A 16,144-nucleotide genomic window follows, 5' to 3' on the forward strand; every position below is an offset into this window, starting at 1 on the left:
ATATTAAGGTTTTTGTGCAAATTATTCTCCCTTTAAAAGTAATGGTAAATCCTTTCAAATCATTGTTGGAATGCTGCTCCAGCCCCTTTCAAAAATACCTTTCGGTTGCTTTGAAGCTTCAGCTTATAACTTTCTACTAAATTTTCACTATTTCAGCTTTTTTAGCATAGTCAGCTATCCCCATTCAGGTTTTCAGCATTCTCACTGCTGTTTCGCAGGAACAGCCTTTTCTAGTTATATCAACTTCTTAGTTCTTCCGCCGTTTTTTGGCCTTTAACTCGTTCTGCATACTTTAACCGATTCCTACAACTTTTGTATCAAAACGTTCAGCTCCTTCAGGAGATGATGGCTATGACTTTTGGTATTTCTCACTTTTATACTTTTTAAGACATTAAGGTTTTTGTGCAAATTATTCTCCCATTAAAAGTAATGGTAAATCCTTTCAAATCATTAAAAAGCTTCCTCCTCTTTCAAACGTAACTACTTCAGCTTACTTTCAGCTAGAGACACCATTCAACCTTTAAAATGTTCACAAGACATTCAGCTATTCCCAAATGATTCAGCTTTTTCAAATGTTCAGCCAATTTTGAATTATGACAGTTTGAAATACATTAAAATGTTTGCTCCTTCATGATTTTTATGAGCAGCAAGCAGAGTGCTTGCTGCTCTTTTTCTGATATTCAACTAATTTGTCAAACAAATTCCTCTAACGTTCATATAGTTTAACTTACAGAAACAAGTTATACCTTAAAATGTAGGAAAAATTGTCCTCTTTCAGCCAATGTAACTACTAAAGAGCTCACATTTACAGATGTTCAGCTATGAGCCTTGAAGCGAGAGCAGCCTTTCAAATTCTCTCACTAACTTCAATGGAGAGGTGGGTAAAATTTGTCAGAGAAAGCAAGAAGGAACAAGATTTTGAAACTGCCGATAGAGTCGTATTTCTGACCGCACAGACATATAAAGGACATCTCTGGTTTCGGCAGAGTCTTGGGTCTCGGAAAATATCCTTATATTTTGGATTGGACGTATAGTTTTGCGTCTAGGTCAACTTGTTTGAGGTGTGGATGCTAGGTAAATGTTCGTTTTTCTCTCTGCCTAGCTCGTTAGCTATCACAGCTGCGCCATCACCGTGGCAACCAAACAAACAAGCACCAGGAAAGCAAAAGGAACACGTTTTTGAAACTGCAGGTAGAGTCGTATTTCTGACTGCACAGACATATAAAGAATATCTCTGGTTTCGGCAGAGTCTTGGGTCTCGGAAAATATCCTTATATTTTGGATTGGACGTACAGTTTTGCGTCTAGGTTATCTTGTTTGAGGTGTGGATTCTAGCTACATTTCTCTTATTCTCTGCCCTCAGCGCGTTAGCAATCATAGCTGCTCCATCGCCGTGGCAACCAAACAAACACGCACCAGGAAAGCAGAAGGAACACGTTTTTGAAACTGCAGGTAGAGTCGTATTTCTGACTACACATACATATAAAGAATATCTCTGGTTTCGGCAGAGTCTTGGGTCTCGGAAAATATCATTAGATTTTGGATTGGACGTACAGTTTTGCGTCTAGGTTATCTTGTTTGAGGTGTGGATTCTAGCTACATTTCTCTTATTCTGTGCCCTCACCGCGTTAGCAATCATAGCTGCACCATCACCGTAACGACAGACACGCACCACTCAGTCTCTCACACAGGTGATTGGTACATTTACTTGACCATGAGAAACACGATTACTAGCAATTGTCGGTTTATACCAATAATACGATTACTCCGTTTACATGTGTAATTAGTTATGCGATTACTCAATAAACGCGTCTACATGATTCTTTTTTATTAATCGTTGTATGCTCCACGGACAAAACTTGCACCATCATCCTTCTGCAACAAAGTGTCGCCGTGTCTTCCTGTATCGGCCCTACTGCTGTATGTTTCATTCCATCAACACATTGAATCCTACTAAGAAAGCCGAGTAAACGCACTCAATGGTAGGCTACATCTGCTACTGCTATTACTATCCCAACTATAATTTAATCTGTTAAAACGATAATATTCTTGTTACGACTAGCTAGCCTACTTCTTCTTCTGTTTAACAGTTCAGCTTTCAGCTTCTCCCACATTGTAGGCTATTTTAGCTCTTAGCTTTGTTAAGATGATGCAGTTCAGCTTCCACACTGCCTCTTTTGTGTGACTCACACATTTTTGAAATTCATTTCAGCTTGCGGGTATTTTCTCATTTCTCACTTTTATACTTTTTAAAATATTAAGGTTTTTGTGCAAATTATTCTCCCTTTAAAAGTAATGGTAAATCCTTTCAAATCATTGTTGGAATGCTGCTCCAGTCCCTTTCAAAAATACCTTTCGGTTGCTTTGAAGCTTCAGCTTATAACTTTCTACTAAATTTTCACTATTTTCAGCTTTTTTAGCATGGTCAGCTATCCCCATTCAGGTTTTCAGCATTCTCACTGCTGTTTCGCAGGAACAGCCGTTTCTAGTTATTATTATTGTGAGAATTGCTTTTCAACTTCTCAGTTCTTCCGCCGTTTTTTGGCCTTTAACTCGTTCTGCATACTTTAACCGATTCCTACAACTTTTGTATCAAAACGTTCAGCTCCTTCAGGAGATGATGGCTATGACTTTTGGTATTTCTCACTTTTATACTTTTTAAGACATTAAGGTTTTTGTGCAAATTATTCTCCCATTAAAAGTAATGGTAAATCCTTTCAAATCATTAAAAAGCTTCCTCCTCTTTCAAACGTAACTACTTCAGCTTACTTTCAGCTAGAGACACCATTCAACCTTTAAAATGTTCACAAGACATTCAGCTATTCCCAAATGATTCAGCTTTTTCAAATGTTCAGCCAATTTTGAATTATGACAGTTTGAAATACATTAAAATGTTTGCTCCTTATGATTTTTATGAGCAGCAAGCAGAGTGCTTGCTGCTCTTTTTCTGATATTCAACTAATTTGTCAAACAAATTCCTCTAACGTTCATATAGTTTAACTTACAGAAACAAGTTATACCTTAAAATGTAGGAAAAATTGTCCTCTTTCAGCCAATGTAACTACTAAAGAGCTCACATTTACAGATTTTCAGCTATGAGCCTTGAAGCGAGAGCAGCCTTTCAAATTCTCTCACTAACTTCAATGGAGAGGTGAGTAAAATCAGTCAGAGAAAGCAAGAAGGAACAAGATTTTGAAACTGCCGATAGAGTCGTATTTCTGACCGCACAGACATATAAAGGACATCTCTGGTTTCGGCAGAGTCTTGGGTCTCGGAAAATATCCTTATATTTTGGATTGGACGTATAGTTTTGCGTCTAGGTCAACTTGTTTGAGGTGTGGATGCTAGGTAAATGTTCGTTTTTCTCTCTGCCTAGCTCGTTAGCTATCACAGCTGCGCCATCACCGTGGCAACCAAACAAACAAGCACCAGGAAAGCAAAAGGAACACGTTTTTGAAACTGCAGGTAGAGTCGTATTTCTGACTGCACATACATATAAAGAATATCTCTGGTTTCGGCAGAGTCTTGGGTCTCGGAAAATATCCTTATATTTTGGATTGGACGTACAGTTGTGCGTCTAGGTTAACTTGTTTGAGGTGTGGATTCTAGCTACATTAGTTATTCTCTCTGCCCAGCTCGTTAGCGATCACAGCTGCTCCATCGCCGTGGCAACCAAACTAACACGCACCAGGAAAGCAGAAGGAACACGTTTTTGAAACTGCAGGTAGAGTCGTATTTCTGACTACACATACATATAAAGAATATCTCTGGTTTCGGCAGAGTCTTGGGTCTCGGAAAATATCCTTATATTTTGGATTGGACGTACAGTTGTGCGTCTAGGTTATCTTGTTTGAGGTGTGGATTCTAGCTACATTTCTCTTATTCTATGCCCTCAGCGCGTTAGCAATCATAGCTGCACCATCACCGTTACAGACACGCACCACTCAGTCTCTCACACAGGTGATTGGTATGTTTACTTGACCATGAGAAACACGATTACTAGCAATTGTCGGTTTATACCAATAATACGATTACTCCGTTTACATGTGTAATTAGTTATGCGATTACTCAATAAACGCGTCTTCTTTTTTATTAATCGTTGTATGCTCCACGGCCAAAACTTGCACCATCATCCTTCTGCAACAAAGTGTCGCCGTCTCTTCCTGTATCGGCTCTACTGCTGTATGTTCCATTCCATCAACACATTGAATCCTACTAAGAAAGCCGAGTAAACACACTCAATGGTAGGCTACATCTGCTACTGCTATTACTATCCCAACTATAATTTCATCTGTTAAAACGATAATATTCTTGTTACGACTAGCTAGCCTACTTCTTCTTCTGTTTAACAGTTCAGCTTTCAGCTTCTCCCACATTGTAGGCTATTTTAGCTCTTAGCTTTGTTAAGATGATGCAGTTCAGCTTCCACACTGCCTCTTTTGTGTGACTCACACATTTTTGAAATTCATTTCAGCTTGCGGGTATTTTCTCATTTCTCACTTTTATACTTTTTAAAATATTAAGGTTTTTGCTCAAATTATTCTCCCTTTAAAAGTAATGGTAAATCCTTTCAAATCATTGTTGGAATGCTGCTCCAGCCCCTTTCAAAAATACCTTTCGGTTGCTTTGAAGCTTCAGCTTATAACTTTCTACTAAATGTTCACTATTTTCAGCTTTTTTAGCATGGTCAACTATCCCCATTCAGGTTTTCAGCATTCTCACTGCTGTTTCGCAGGAACAGCCGTTTCTAGTTTCACATTACCTCCATTCTTATTTATTATTTTGCTCATACTGGTACTATCTGTCCTTGTATTGTTTTTCTTTTTTGTCTTGTTGTTCTATTTGTGATGCTATAGCCTGCATGGAGAATACCAAATCAAATTCCTAGTATCTGTATACATGGCGAAATAAAGTTGATTTGAATCTCTCTCAAGGTTCTGCATTGGCCAGGAATCGAGCCCTGGTCAACTGCTTGGAAGGCAGCTATGCTTGCCACTATACCACCAATGCCCCCAACAGACTCCATGATCGCACAGCATTTCGAGGGACGGTTCACCTTTCCACACCACCTACTGACGTCCAACTAGTAAGAAATTGCCCTAAGCCTGGTTTATACTTCTGCGGAGTTTGAAACACGTGGCCTAATCGTGACGCTATCGACCGTCACAAGAGACGAGATGCCTCTCCACGGTCTGTACTGGCTGGGGATTGAACCCCGTCAACTTCAAGGAAAAAAGTTGCCACTGTAGTTGCCACTATAACTACGATGCCCCCAAAAAATCATATACAATCGCACATGTCGAGCCACAGTTCACTTTTTCAAACCCACTTACTGACTTCAAAGCAATGGGACGGCGTTAGCACCCTACAAAAGTGGCAGCGGTGGGATTTGAACCCACGCCTCCGGAGAGACTGGAGCCTAAATCCAGCGCCTTGGACCGCTCGGCCACGCTACCACGTTGTCAGGTCTTGGCCCCCCGGGCTCTTCCCGAAGCTGATCGATCGTCCAGGAGCTCACGTGACATTCTTAATGCCTGGAAGCGCTTGAACGTCACAAGATAAAACAGATCTAACAATAGCCCTCCTAAATAGCTCTTACACATGAACTTTACGGCGCTTTATTTAACATTACCTCCATTCTTATTTATTATTTTGCTCATACTGGTACTATCTGTCCTTGTATTGTTTTTCTTTTTTGTCTTGTTGTTCTATTTGTGATGCTATAGCCTGCATGGAGAATACCAAATCAAATTCCTAGTATCTGTATACATGGCGAAATAAAGTTGATTTGAATCTCTCTCAAGGTTCTGCATTGGCCAGGAATCGAGCCCTGGTCAACTGCTTGGAAGGCAGCTATGCTTGCCACTATACCACCAATGCCCCCAACAGACTCCATGATCGCACAGCATTTCGAGGGACGGTTCACCTTTCCACACCACCTACTGACGTCCAACTAGTAAGAAATTGCCCTAAGCCTGGTTTATACTTCTGCGGAGTTTGAAACACGTGGCCTAATCGTGACGCTATCGACCGTCACAAGAGACGAGATGCCTCTCCACGGTCTGTACTGGCTGGGGATTGAACCCCGTCAACTTCAAGGAAAAAAGTTGCCACTGTAGTTGCCACTATAACTACGATGCCCCCAAAAAATCATATACAATCGCACATGTCGAGCCACAGTTCACTTTTTCAAACCCACTTACTGACTTCAAAGCAATGGGACGGCGTTAGCACCCTACAAAAGTGGCAGCGGTGGGATTTGAACCCACGCCTCCGGAGAGACTGGAGCCTAAATCCAGCGCCTTGGACCGCTCGGCCACGCTACCACGTTGTCAGGTCTTGGCCCCCCGGGCTCTTCCCGAAGCTGATCGATCGTCCAGGAGCTCACGTGACATTCTTAATGCCTGGAAGCGCTTGAACGTCACAAGATAAAACAGATCTAACAATAGCCCTCCTAAATAGCTCTTACACATGAACTTTACGGCGCTTTATTTAACATTACCTCCATTCTTATTTATTATTTTGCTCATACTGGTACTATCTGTCCTTGTATTGTTTTTCTTTTTTGTCTTGTTGTTCTATTTGTGATGCTATAGCCTGCATGGAGAATACCAAATCAAATTCCTAGTATCTGTATACATGGCGAAATAAAGTTGATTTGAATCTCTCTCAAGGTTCTGCATTGGCCAGGAATCGAGCCCTGGTCAACTGCTTGGAAGGCAGCTATGCTTGCCACTATACCACCAATGCCCCCAACAGACTCCATGATCGCACAGCATTTCGAGGGACGGTTCACCTTTCCACACCACCTACTGACGTCCAACTAGTAAGAAATTGCCCTAAGCCTGGTTTATACTTCTGCGGAGTTTGAAACACGTGGCCTAATCGTGACGCTATCGACCGTCACAAGAGACGAGATGCCTCTCCACGGTCTGTACTGGCTGGGGATTGAACCCCGTCAACTTCAAGGAAAAAAGTTGCCACTGTAGTTGCCACTATAACTACGATGCCCCCAAAAAATCATATACAATCGCACATGTCGAGCCACAGTTCACTTTTTCAAACCCACTTACTGACTTCAAAGCAATGGGACGGCGTTAGCACCCTACAAAAGTGGCAGCGGTGGGATTTGAACCCACGCCTCCGGAGAGACTGGAGCCTAAATCCAGCGCCTTGGACCGCTCGGCCACGCTACCACGTTGTCAGGTCTTGGCCCCCCGGGCTCTTCCCGAAGCTGATCGATCGTCCAGGAGCTCACGTGACATTCTTAATGCCTGGAAGCGCTTGAACGTCACAAGATAAAACAGATCTAACAATAGCCCTCCTAAATAGCTCTTACACATGAACTTTACGGCGCTTTATTTAACATTACCTCCATTCTTATTTATTATTTTGCTCATACTGGTACTATCTGTCCTTGTATTGTTTTTCTTTTTTGTCTTGTTGTTCTATTTGTGATGCTATAGCCTGCATGGAGAATACCAAATCAAATTCCTAGTATCTGTATACATGGCGAAATAAAGTTGATTTGAATCTCTCTCAAGGTTCTGCATTGGCCAGGAATCGAGCCCTGGTCAACTGCTTGGAAGGCAGCTATGCTTGCCACTATACCACCAATGCCCCCAACAGACTCCATGATCGCACAGCATTTCGAGGGACGGTTCACCTTTCCACACCACCTACTGACGTCCAACTAGTAAGAAATTGCCCTAAGCCTGGTTTATACTTCTGCGGAGTTTGAAACACGTGGCCTAATCGTGACGCTATCGACCGTCACAAGAGACGAGATGCCTCTCCACGGTCTGTACTGGCTGGGGATTGAACCCCGTCAACTTCAAGGAAAAAAGTTGCCACTGTAGTTGCCACTATAACTACGATGCCCCCAAAAAATCATATACAATCGCACATGTCGAGCCACAGTTCACTTTTTCAAACCCACTTACTGACTTCAAAGCAATGGGACGGCGTTAGCACCCTACAAAAGTGGCAGCGGTGGGATTTGAACCCACGCCTCCGGAGAGACTGGAGCCTAAATCCAGCGCCTTGGACCGCTCGGCCACGCTACCACGTTGTCAGGTCTTGGCCCCCCGGGCTCTTCCCGAAGCTGATCGATCGTCCAGGAGCTCACGTGACATTCTTAATGCCTGGAAGCGCTTGAACGTCACAAGATAAAACAGATCTAACAATAGCCCTCCTAAATAGCTCTTACACATGAACTTTACGGCGCTTTATTTAACATTACCTCCATTCTTATTTATTATTTTGCTCATACTGGTACTATCTGTCCTTGTATTGTTTTTCTTTTTTGTCTTGTTGTTCTATTTGTGATGCTATAGCCTGCATGGAGAATACCAAATCAAATTCCTAGTATCTGTATACATGGCGAAATAAAGTTGATTTGAATCTCTCTCAAGGTTCTGCATTGGCCAGGAATCGAGCCCTGGTCAACTGCTTGGAAGGCAGCTATGCTTGCCACTATACCACCAATGCCCCCAACAGACTCCATGATCGCACAGCATTTCGAGGGACGGTTCACCTTTCCACACCACCTACTGACGTCCAACTAGTAAGAAATTGCCCTAAGCCTGGTTTATACTTCTGCGGAGTTTGAAACACGTGGCCTAATCGTGACGCTATCGACCGTCACAAGAGACGAGATGCCTCTCCACGGTCTGTACTGGCTGGGGATTGAACCCCGTCAACTTCAAGGAAAAAAGTTGCCACTGTAGTTGCCACTATAACTACGATGCCCCCAAAAAATCATATACAATCGCACATGTCGAGCCACAGTTCACTTTTTCAAACCCACTTACTGACTTCAAAGCAATGGGACGGCGTTAGCACCCTACAAAAGTGGCAGCGGTGGGATTTGAACCCACGCCTCCGGAGAGACTGGAGCCTAAATCCAGCGCCTTGGACCGCTCGGCCACGCTACCACGTTGTCAGGTCTTGGCCCCCCGGGCTCTTCCCGAAGCTGATCGATCGTCCAGGAGCTCACGTGACATTCTTAATGCCTGGAAGCGCTTGAACGTCACAAGATAAAACAGATCTAACAATAGCCCTCCTAAATAGCTCTTACACATGAACTTTACGGCGCTTTATTTAACATTACCTCCATTCTTATTTATTATTTTGCTCATACTGGTACTATCTGTCCTTGTATTGTTTTTCTTTTTTGTCTTGTTGTTCTATTTGTGATGCTATAGCCTGCATGGAGAATACCAAATCAAATTCCTAGTATCTGTATACATGGCGAAATAAAGTTGATTTGAATCTCTCTCAAGGTTCTGCATTGGCCAGGAATCGAGCCCTGGTCAACTGCTTGGAAGGCAGCTATGCTTGCCACTATACCACCAATGCCCCCAACAGACTCCATGATCGCACAGCATTTCAAGGGACGGTTCACCTTTCCACACCACCTACTGACGTCCAACTAGTAAGAAATTGCCCTAAGCCTGGTTTATACTTCTGCGGAGTTTGAAACACGTGGCCTAATCGTGACGCTATCGACCGTCACAAGAGACGAGATGCCTCTCCACGGTCTGTACTGGCTGGGGATTGAACCCCGTCAACTTCAAGGAAAAAAGTTGCCACTGTAGTTGCCACTATAACTACGATGCCCCCAAAAAATCATATACAATCGCACATGTCGAGCCACAGTTCACTTTTTCAAACCCACTTACTGACTTCAAAGCAATGGGACGGCGTTAGCACCCTACAAAAGTGGCAGCGGTGGGATTTGAACCCACGCCTCCGGAGAGACTGGAGCCTAAATCCAGCGCCTTGGACCGCTCGGCCACGCTACCACGTTGTCAGGTCTTGGCCCCCCGGGCTCTTCCCGAAGCTGATCGATCGTCCAGGAGCTCACGTGACATTCTTAATGCCTGGAAGCGCTTGAACGTCACAAGATAAAACAGATCTAACAATAGCCCTCCTAAATAGCTCTTACACATGAACTTTACGGCGCTTTATTTAACATTACCTCCATTCTTATTTATTATTTTGCTCATACTGGTACTATCTGTCCTTGTATTGTTTTTCTTTTTTGTCTTGTTGTTCTATTTGTGATGCTATAGCCTGCATGGAGAATACCAAATCAAATTCCTAGTATCTGTATACATGGCGAAATAAAGTTGATTTGAATCTCTCTCAAGGTTCTGCATTGGCCAGGAATCGAGCCCTGGTCAACTGCTTGGAAGGCAGCTATGCTTGCCACTATACCACCAATGCCCCCAACAGACTCCATGATCGCACAGCATTTCGAGGGACGGTTCACCTTTCCACACCACCTACTGACGTCCAACTAGTAAGAAATTGCCCTAAGCCTGGTTTATACTTCTGCGGAGTTTGAAACACGTGGCCTAATCGTGACGCTATCGACCGTCACAAGAGACGAGATGCCTCTCCACGGTCTGTACTGGCTGGGGATTGAACCCCGTCAACTTCAAGGAAAAAAGTTGCCACTGTAGTTGCCACTATAACTACGATGCCCCCAAAAAATCATATACAATCGCACATGTCGAGCCACAGTTCACTTTTTCAAACCCACTTACTGACTTCAAAGCAATGGGACGGCGTTAGCACCCTACAAAAGTGGCAGCGGTGGGATTTGAACCCACGCCTCCGGAGAGACTGGAGCCTAAATCCAGCGCCTTGGACCGCTCGGCCACGCTACCACGTTGTCAGGTCTTGGCCCCCCGGGCTCTTCCCGAAGCTGATCGATCGTCCAGGAGCTCACGTGACATTCTTAATGCCTGGAAGCGCTTGAACGTCACAAGATAAAACAGATCTAACAATAGCCCTCCTAAATAGCTCTTACACATGAACTTTACGGCGCTTTATTTAACATTACCTCCATTCTTATTTATTATTTTGCTCATACTGGTACTATCTGTCCTTGTATTGTTTTTCTTTTTTGTCTTGTTGTTCTATTTGTGATGCTATAGCCTGCATGGAGAATACCAAATCAAATTCCTAGTATCTGTATACATGGCGAAATAAAGTTGATTTGAATCTCTCTCAAGGTTCTGCATTGGCCAGGAATCGAGCCCTGGTCAACTGCTTGGAAGGCAGCTATGCTTGCCACTATACCACCAATGCCCCCAACAGACTCCATGATCGCACAGCATTTCGAGGGACGGTTCACCTTTCCACACCACCTACTGACGTCCAACTAGTAAGAAATTGCCCTAAGCCTGGTTTATACTTCTGCGGAGTTTGAAACACGTGGCCTAATCGTGACGCTATCGACCGTCACAAGAGACGAGATGCCTCTCCACGGTCTGTACTGGCTGGGGATTGAACCCCGTCAACTTCAAGGAAAAAAGTTGCCACTGTAGTTGCCACTATAACTACGATGCCCCCAAAAAATCATATACAATCGCACATGTCGAGCCACAGTTCACTTTTTCAAACCCACTTACTGACTTCAAAGCAATGGGACGGCGTTAGCACCCTACAAAAGTGGCAGCGGTGGGATTTGAACCCACGCCTCCGGAGAGACTGGAGCCTAAATCCAGCGCCTTGGACCGCTCGGCCACGCTACCACGTTGTCAGGTCTTGGCCCCCCGGGCTCTTCCCGAAGCTGATCGATCGTCCAGGAGCTCACGTGACATTCTTAATGCCTGGAAGCGCTTGAACGTCACAAGATAAAACAGATCTAACAATAGCCCTCCTAAATAGCTCTTACACATGAACTTTACGGCGCTTTATTTAACATTACCTCCATTCTTATTTATTATTTTGCTCATACTGGTACTATCTGTCCTTGTATTGTTTTTCTTTTTTGTCTTGTTGTTCTATTTGTGATGCTATAGCCTGCATGGAGAATACCAAATCAAATTCCTAGTATCTGTATACATGGCGAAATAAAGTTGATTTGAATCTCTCTCAAGGTTCTGCATTGGCCAGGAATCGAGCCCTGGTCAACTGCTTGGAAGGCAGCTATGCTTGCCACTATACCACCAATGCCCCCAACAGACTCCATGATCGCACAGCATTTCGAGGGACGGTTCACCTTTCCACACCACCTACTGACGTCCAACTAGTAAGAAATTGCCCTAAGCCTGGTTTATACTTCTGCGGAGTTTGAAACACGTGGCCTAATCGTGACGCTATCGACCGTCACAAGAGACGAGATGCCTCTCCACGGTCTGTACTGGCTGGGGATTGAACCCCGTCAACTTCAAGGAAAAAAGTTGCCACTGTAGTTGCCACTATAACTACGATGCCCCCAAAAAATCATATACAATCGCACATGTCGAGCCACAGTTCACTTTTTCAAACCCACTTACTGACTTCAAAGCAATGGGACGGCGTTAGCACCCTACAACAGTGGCAGCGGTGGGATTTGAACCCACGCCTCCGGAGAGACTGGAGCCTAAATCCAGCGCCTTGGACCGCTCGGCCACGCTACCACGTTGTCAGGTCTTGGCCCCCCGGGCTCTTCCCGAAGCTGATCGATCGTCCAGGAGCTCACGTGACATTCTTAATGCCTGGAAGCGCTTGAACGTCACAAGATAAAACAGATCTAACAATAGCCCTCCTAAATAGCTCTTACACATGAACTTTACGGCGCTTTATTTAACATTACCTCCATTCTTATTTATTATTTTGCTCATACTGGTACTATCTGTCCTTGTATTGTTTTTCTTTTTTGTCTTGTTGTTCTATTTGTGATGCTATAGCCTGCATGGAGAATACCAAATCAAATTCCTAGTATCTGTATACATGGCGAAATAAAGTTGATTTGAATCTCTCTCAAGGTTCTGCATTGGCCAGGAATCGAGCCCTGGTCAACTGCTTGGAAGGCAGCTATGCTTGCCACTATACCACCAATGCCCCCAACAGACTCCATGATCGCACAGCATTTCGAGGGACGGTTCACCTTTCCACACCACCTACTGACGTCCAACTAGTAAGAAATTGCCCTAAGCCTGGTTTATACTTCTGCGGAGTTTGAAACACGTGGCCTAATCGTGACGCTATCGACCGTCACAAGAGACGAGATGCCTCTCCACGGTCTGTACTGGCTGGGGATTGAACCCCGTCAACTTCAAGGAAAAAAGTTGCCACTGTAGTTGCCACTATAACTACGATGCCCCCAAAAAATCATATACAATCGCACATGTCGAGCCACAGTTCACTTTTTCAAACCCACTTACTGACTTCAAAGCAATGGGACGGCGTTAGCACCCTACAAAAGTGGCAGCGGTGGGATTTGAACCCACGCCTCCGGAGAGACTGGAGCCTAAATCCAGCGCCTTGGACCGCTCGGCCACGCTACCACGTTGTCAGGTCTTGGCCCCCCGGGCTCTTCCCGAAGCTGATCGATCGTCCAGGAGCTCACGTGACATTCTTAATGCCTGGAAGCGCTTGAACGTCACAAGATAAAACAGATCTAACAATAGCCCTCCTAAATAGCTCTTACACATGAACTTTACGGCGCTTTATTTAACATTACCTCCATTCTTATTTATTATTTTGCTCATACTGGTACTATCTGTCCTTGTATTGTTTTTCTTTTTTGTCTTGTTGTTCTATTTGTGATGCTATAGCCTGCATGGAGAATACCAAATCAAATTCCTAGTATCTGTATACATGGCGAAATAAAGTTGATTTGAATCTCTCTCAAGGTTCTGCATTGGCCAGGAATCGAGCCCTGGTCAACTGCTTGGAAGGCAGCTATGCTTGCCACTATACCACCAATGCCCCCAACAGACTCCATGATCGCACAGCATTTCGAGGGACGGTTCACCTTTCCACACCACCTACTGACGTCCAACTAGTAAGAAATTGCCCTAAGCCTGGTTTATACTTCTGCGGAGTTTGAAACACGTGGCCTAATCGTGACGCTATCGACCGTCACAAGAGACGAGATGCCTCTCCACGGTCTGTACTGGCTGGGGATTGAACCCCGTCAACTTCAAGGAAAAAAGTTGCCACTGTAGTTGCCACTATAACTACGATGCCCCCAAAAAATCATATACAATCGCACATGTCGAGCCACAGTTCACTTTTTCAAACCCACTTACTGACTTCAAAGCAATGGGACGGCGTTAGCACCCTACAAAAGTGGCAGCGGTGGGATTTGAACCCACGCCTCCGGAGAGACTGGAGCCTAAATCCAGCGCCTTGGACCGCTCGGCCACGCTACCACGTTGTCAGGTCTTGGCCCCCCGGGCTCTTCCCGAAGCTGATCGATCGTCCAGGAGCTCACGTGACATTCTTAATGCCTGGAAGCGCTTGAACGTCACAAGATAAAACAGATCTAACAATAGCCCTCCTAAATAGCTCTTACACATGAACTTTACGGCGCTTTATTTAACATTACCTCCATTCTTATTTATTATTTTGCTCATACTGGTACTATCTGTCCTTGTATTGTTTTTCTTTTTTGTCTTGTTGTTCTATTTGTGATGCTATAGCCTGCATGGAGAATACCAAATCAAATTCCTAGTATCTGTATACATGGCGAAATAAAGTTGATTTGAATCTCTCTCAAGGTTCTGCATTGGCCAGGAATCGAGCCCTGGTCAACTGCTTGGAAGGCAGCTATGCTTGCCACTATACCACCAATGCCCCCAACAGACTCCATGATCGCACAGCATTTCGAGGGACGGTTCACCTTTCCACACCACCTACTGACGTCCAACTAGTAAGAAATTGCCCTAAGCCTGGTTTATACTTCTGCGGAGTTTGAAACACGTGGCCTAATCGTGACGCTATCGACCGTCACAAGAGACGAGATGCCTCTCCACGGTCTGTACTGGCTGGGGATTGAACCCCGTCAACTTCAAGGAAAAAAGTTGCCACTGTAGTTGCCACTATAACTACGATGCCCCCAAAAAATCATATACAATCGCACATGTCGAGCCACAGTTCACTTTTTCAAACCCACTTACTGACTTCAAAGCAATGGGACGGCGTTAGCACCCTACAAAAGTGGCAGCGGTGGGATTTGAACCCACGCCTCCGGAGAGACTGGAGCCTAAATCCAGCGCCTTGGACCGCTCGGCCACGCTACCACGTTGTCAGGTCTTGGCCCCCCGGGCTCTTCCCGAAGCTGATCGATCGTCCAGGAGCTCACGTGACATTCTTAATGCCTGGAAGCGCTTGAACGTCACAAGATAAAACAGATCTAACAATAGCCCTCCTAAATAGCTCTTACACATGAACTTTACGGCGCTTTATTTAACATTACCTCCATTCTTATTTATTATTTTGCTCATACTGGTACTATCTGTCCTTGTATTGTTTTTCTTTTTTGTCTTGTTGTTCTATTTGTGATGCTATAGCCTGCATGGAGAATACCAAATCAAATTCCTAGTATCTGTATACATGGCGAAATAAAGTTGATTTGAATCTCTCTCAAGGTTCTGCATTGGCCAGGAATCGAGCCCTGGTCAACTGCTTGGAAGGCAGCTATGCTTGCCACTATACCACCAATGCCCCCAACAGACTCCATGATCGCACAGCATTTCGAGGGACGGTTCACCTTTCCACACCACCTACTGACGTCCAACTAGTAAGAAATTGCCCTAAGCCTGGTTTATACTTCTGCGGAGTTTGAAACACGTGGCCTAATCGTGACGCTATCGACCGTCACAAGAGACGAGATGCCTCTCCACGGTCTGTACTGGCTGGGGATTGAACCCCGTCAACTTCAAGGAAAAAAGTTGCCACTGTAGTTGCCACTATAACTACGATGCCCCCAAAAAATCATATACAATCGCACATGTCGAGCCACAGTTCACTTTTTCAAACCCACTTACTGACTTCAAAGCAATGGGACGGCGTTAGCACCCTACAAAAGTGGCAGCGGTGGGATTTGAACCCACGCCTCCGGAGAGACTGGAGCCTAAATCCAGCGCCTTGGACCGCTCGGCCACGCTACCACGTTGTCAGGTCTTGGCCCCCCGGGCTCTTCCCGAAGCTGATCGATCGTCCAGGAGCTCACGTGACATTCTTAATGCCTGGAAGCGCTTGAACGTCACAAGATAAAACAGATCTAACAATAGCCCTCCTAAATAGCTCTTACACATGAACTTTACGGCGCTTTATTTAACATTACCTCCATTCTTATTTATTATTTTGCTCATACTGGTACTATCTGTCCTTGTATTGTTTTTCTTTTTTGTCTTGT

General features: G+C 44.5%; 13 non-coding genes across 13 annotated transcripts; all 13 read right to left on the reverse strand.

Moving 5' to 3' along the window:
- Nucleotides 1-5,374: 5,374 nt before the first annotated feature.
- trnal-uag (transfer RNA leucine (anticodon UAG)) lies at nucleotides 5,375-5,456 on the reverse strand. Its single transcript has one exon. It is a non-coding gene; the product is annotated as a tRNA-Leu (tRNA).
- Nucleotides 5,457-6,244: 788 nt separating this feature from the next.
- trnal-uag (transfer RNA leucine (anticodon UAG)) lies at nucleotides 6,245-6,326 on the reverse strand. The gene has a single exon. It is a non-coding gene; the product is annotated as a tRNA-Leu (tRNA).
- A 788-nt stretch (nucleotides 6,327-7,114) lies between these two features.
- trnal-uag (transfer RNA leucine (anticodon UAG)) lies at nucleotides 7,115-7,196 on the reverse strand. Its single transcript has one exon. It is a non-coding gene; the product is annotated as a tRNA-Leu (tRNA).
- Nucleotides 7,197-7,984: 788 nt separating this feature from the next.
- trnal-uag (transfer RNA leucine (anticodon UAG)) lies at nucleotides 7,985-8,066 on the reverse strand. Its single transcript has one exon. It is a non-coding gene; the product is annotated as a tRNA-Leu (tRNA).
- Nucleotides 8,067-8,854: 788 nt separating this feature from the next.
- On the reverse strand, nucleotides 8,855-8,936 carry trnal-uag (transfer RNA leucine (anticodon UAG)). The gene has a single exon. It is a non-coding gene; the product is annotated as a tRNA-Leu (tRNA).
- Nucleotides 8,937-9,724: 788 nt separating this feature from the next.
- trnal-uag (transfer RNA leucine (anticodon UAG)) lies at nucleotides 9,725-9,806 on the reverse strand. The gene has a single exon. It is a non-coding gene; the product is annotated as a tRNA-Leu (tRNA).
- Nucleotides 9,807-10,594: 788 nt separating this feature from the next.
- On the reverse strand, nucleotides 10,595-10,676 carry trnal-uag (transfer RNA leucine (anticodon UAG)). The gene has a single exon. It is a non-coding gene; the product is annotated as a tRNA-Leu (tRNA).
- Nucleotides 10,677-11,464: 788 nt separating this feature from the next.
- trnal-uag (transfer RNA leucine (anticodon UAG)) lies at nucleotides 11,465-11,546 on the reverse strand. Its single transcript has one exon. It is a non-coding gene; the product is annotated as a tRNA-Leu (tRNA).
- A 788-nt stretch (nucleotides 11,547-12,334) lies between these two features.
- On the reverse strand, nucleotides 12,335-12,416 carry trnal-uag (transfer RNA leucine (anticodon UAG)). Its single transcript has one exon. It is a non-coding gene; the product is annotated as a tRNA-Leu (tRNA).
- A 788-nt stretch (nucleotides 12,417-13,204) lies between these two features.
- trnal-uag (transfer RNA leucine (anticodon UAG)) lies at nucleotides 13,205-13,286 on the reverse strand. The gene has a single exon. It is a non-coding gene; the product is annotated as a tRNA-Leu (tRNA).
- Nucleotides 13,287-14,074: 788 nt separating this feature from the next.
- On the reverse strand, nucleotides 14,075-14,156 carry trnal-uag (transfer RNA leucine (anticodon UAG)). Its single transcript has one exon. It is a non-coding gene; the product is annotated as a tRNA-Leu (tRNA).
- A 788-nt stretch (nucleotides 14,157-14,944) lies between these two features.
- trnal-uag (transfer RNA leucine (anticodon UAG)) lies at nucleotides 14,945-15,026 on the reverse strand. Its single transcript has one exon. It is a non-coding gene; the product is annotated as a tRNA-Leu (tRNA).
- A 788-nt stretch (nucleotides 15,027-15,814) lies between these two features.
- Nucleotides 15,815-15,896, reverse strand: trnal-uag (transfer RNA leucine (anticodon UAG)). Its single transcript has one exon. It is a non-coding gene; the product is annotated as a tRNA-Leu (tRNA).
- Between the last annotated feature and the right edge of the window lie 248 nt (nucleotides 15,897-16,144).

This window comes from Osmerus eperlanus, chromosome 22 (genome assembly GCF_963692335.1).
Source record: "Osmerus eperlanus chromosome 22, fOsmEpe2.1, whole genome shotgun sequence".
Lineage (NCBI taxonomy): Eukaryota > Metazoa > Chordata > Actinopteri > Osmeriformes > Osmeridae > Osmerus > Osmerus eperlanus.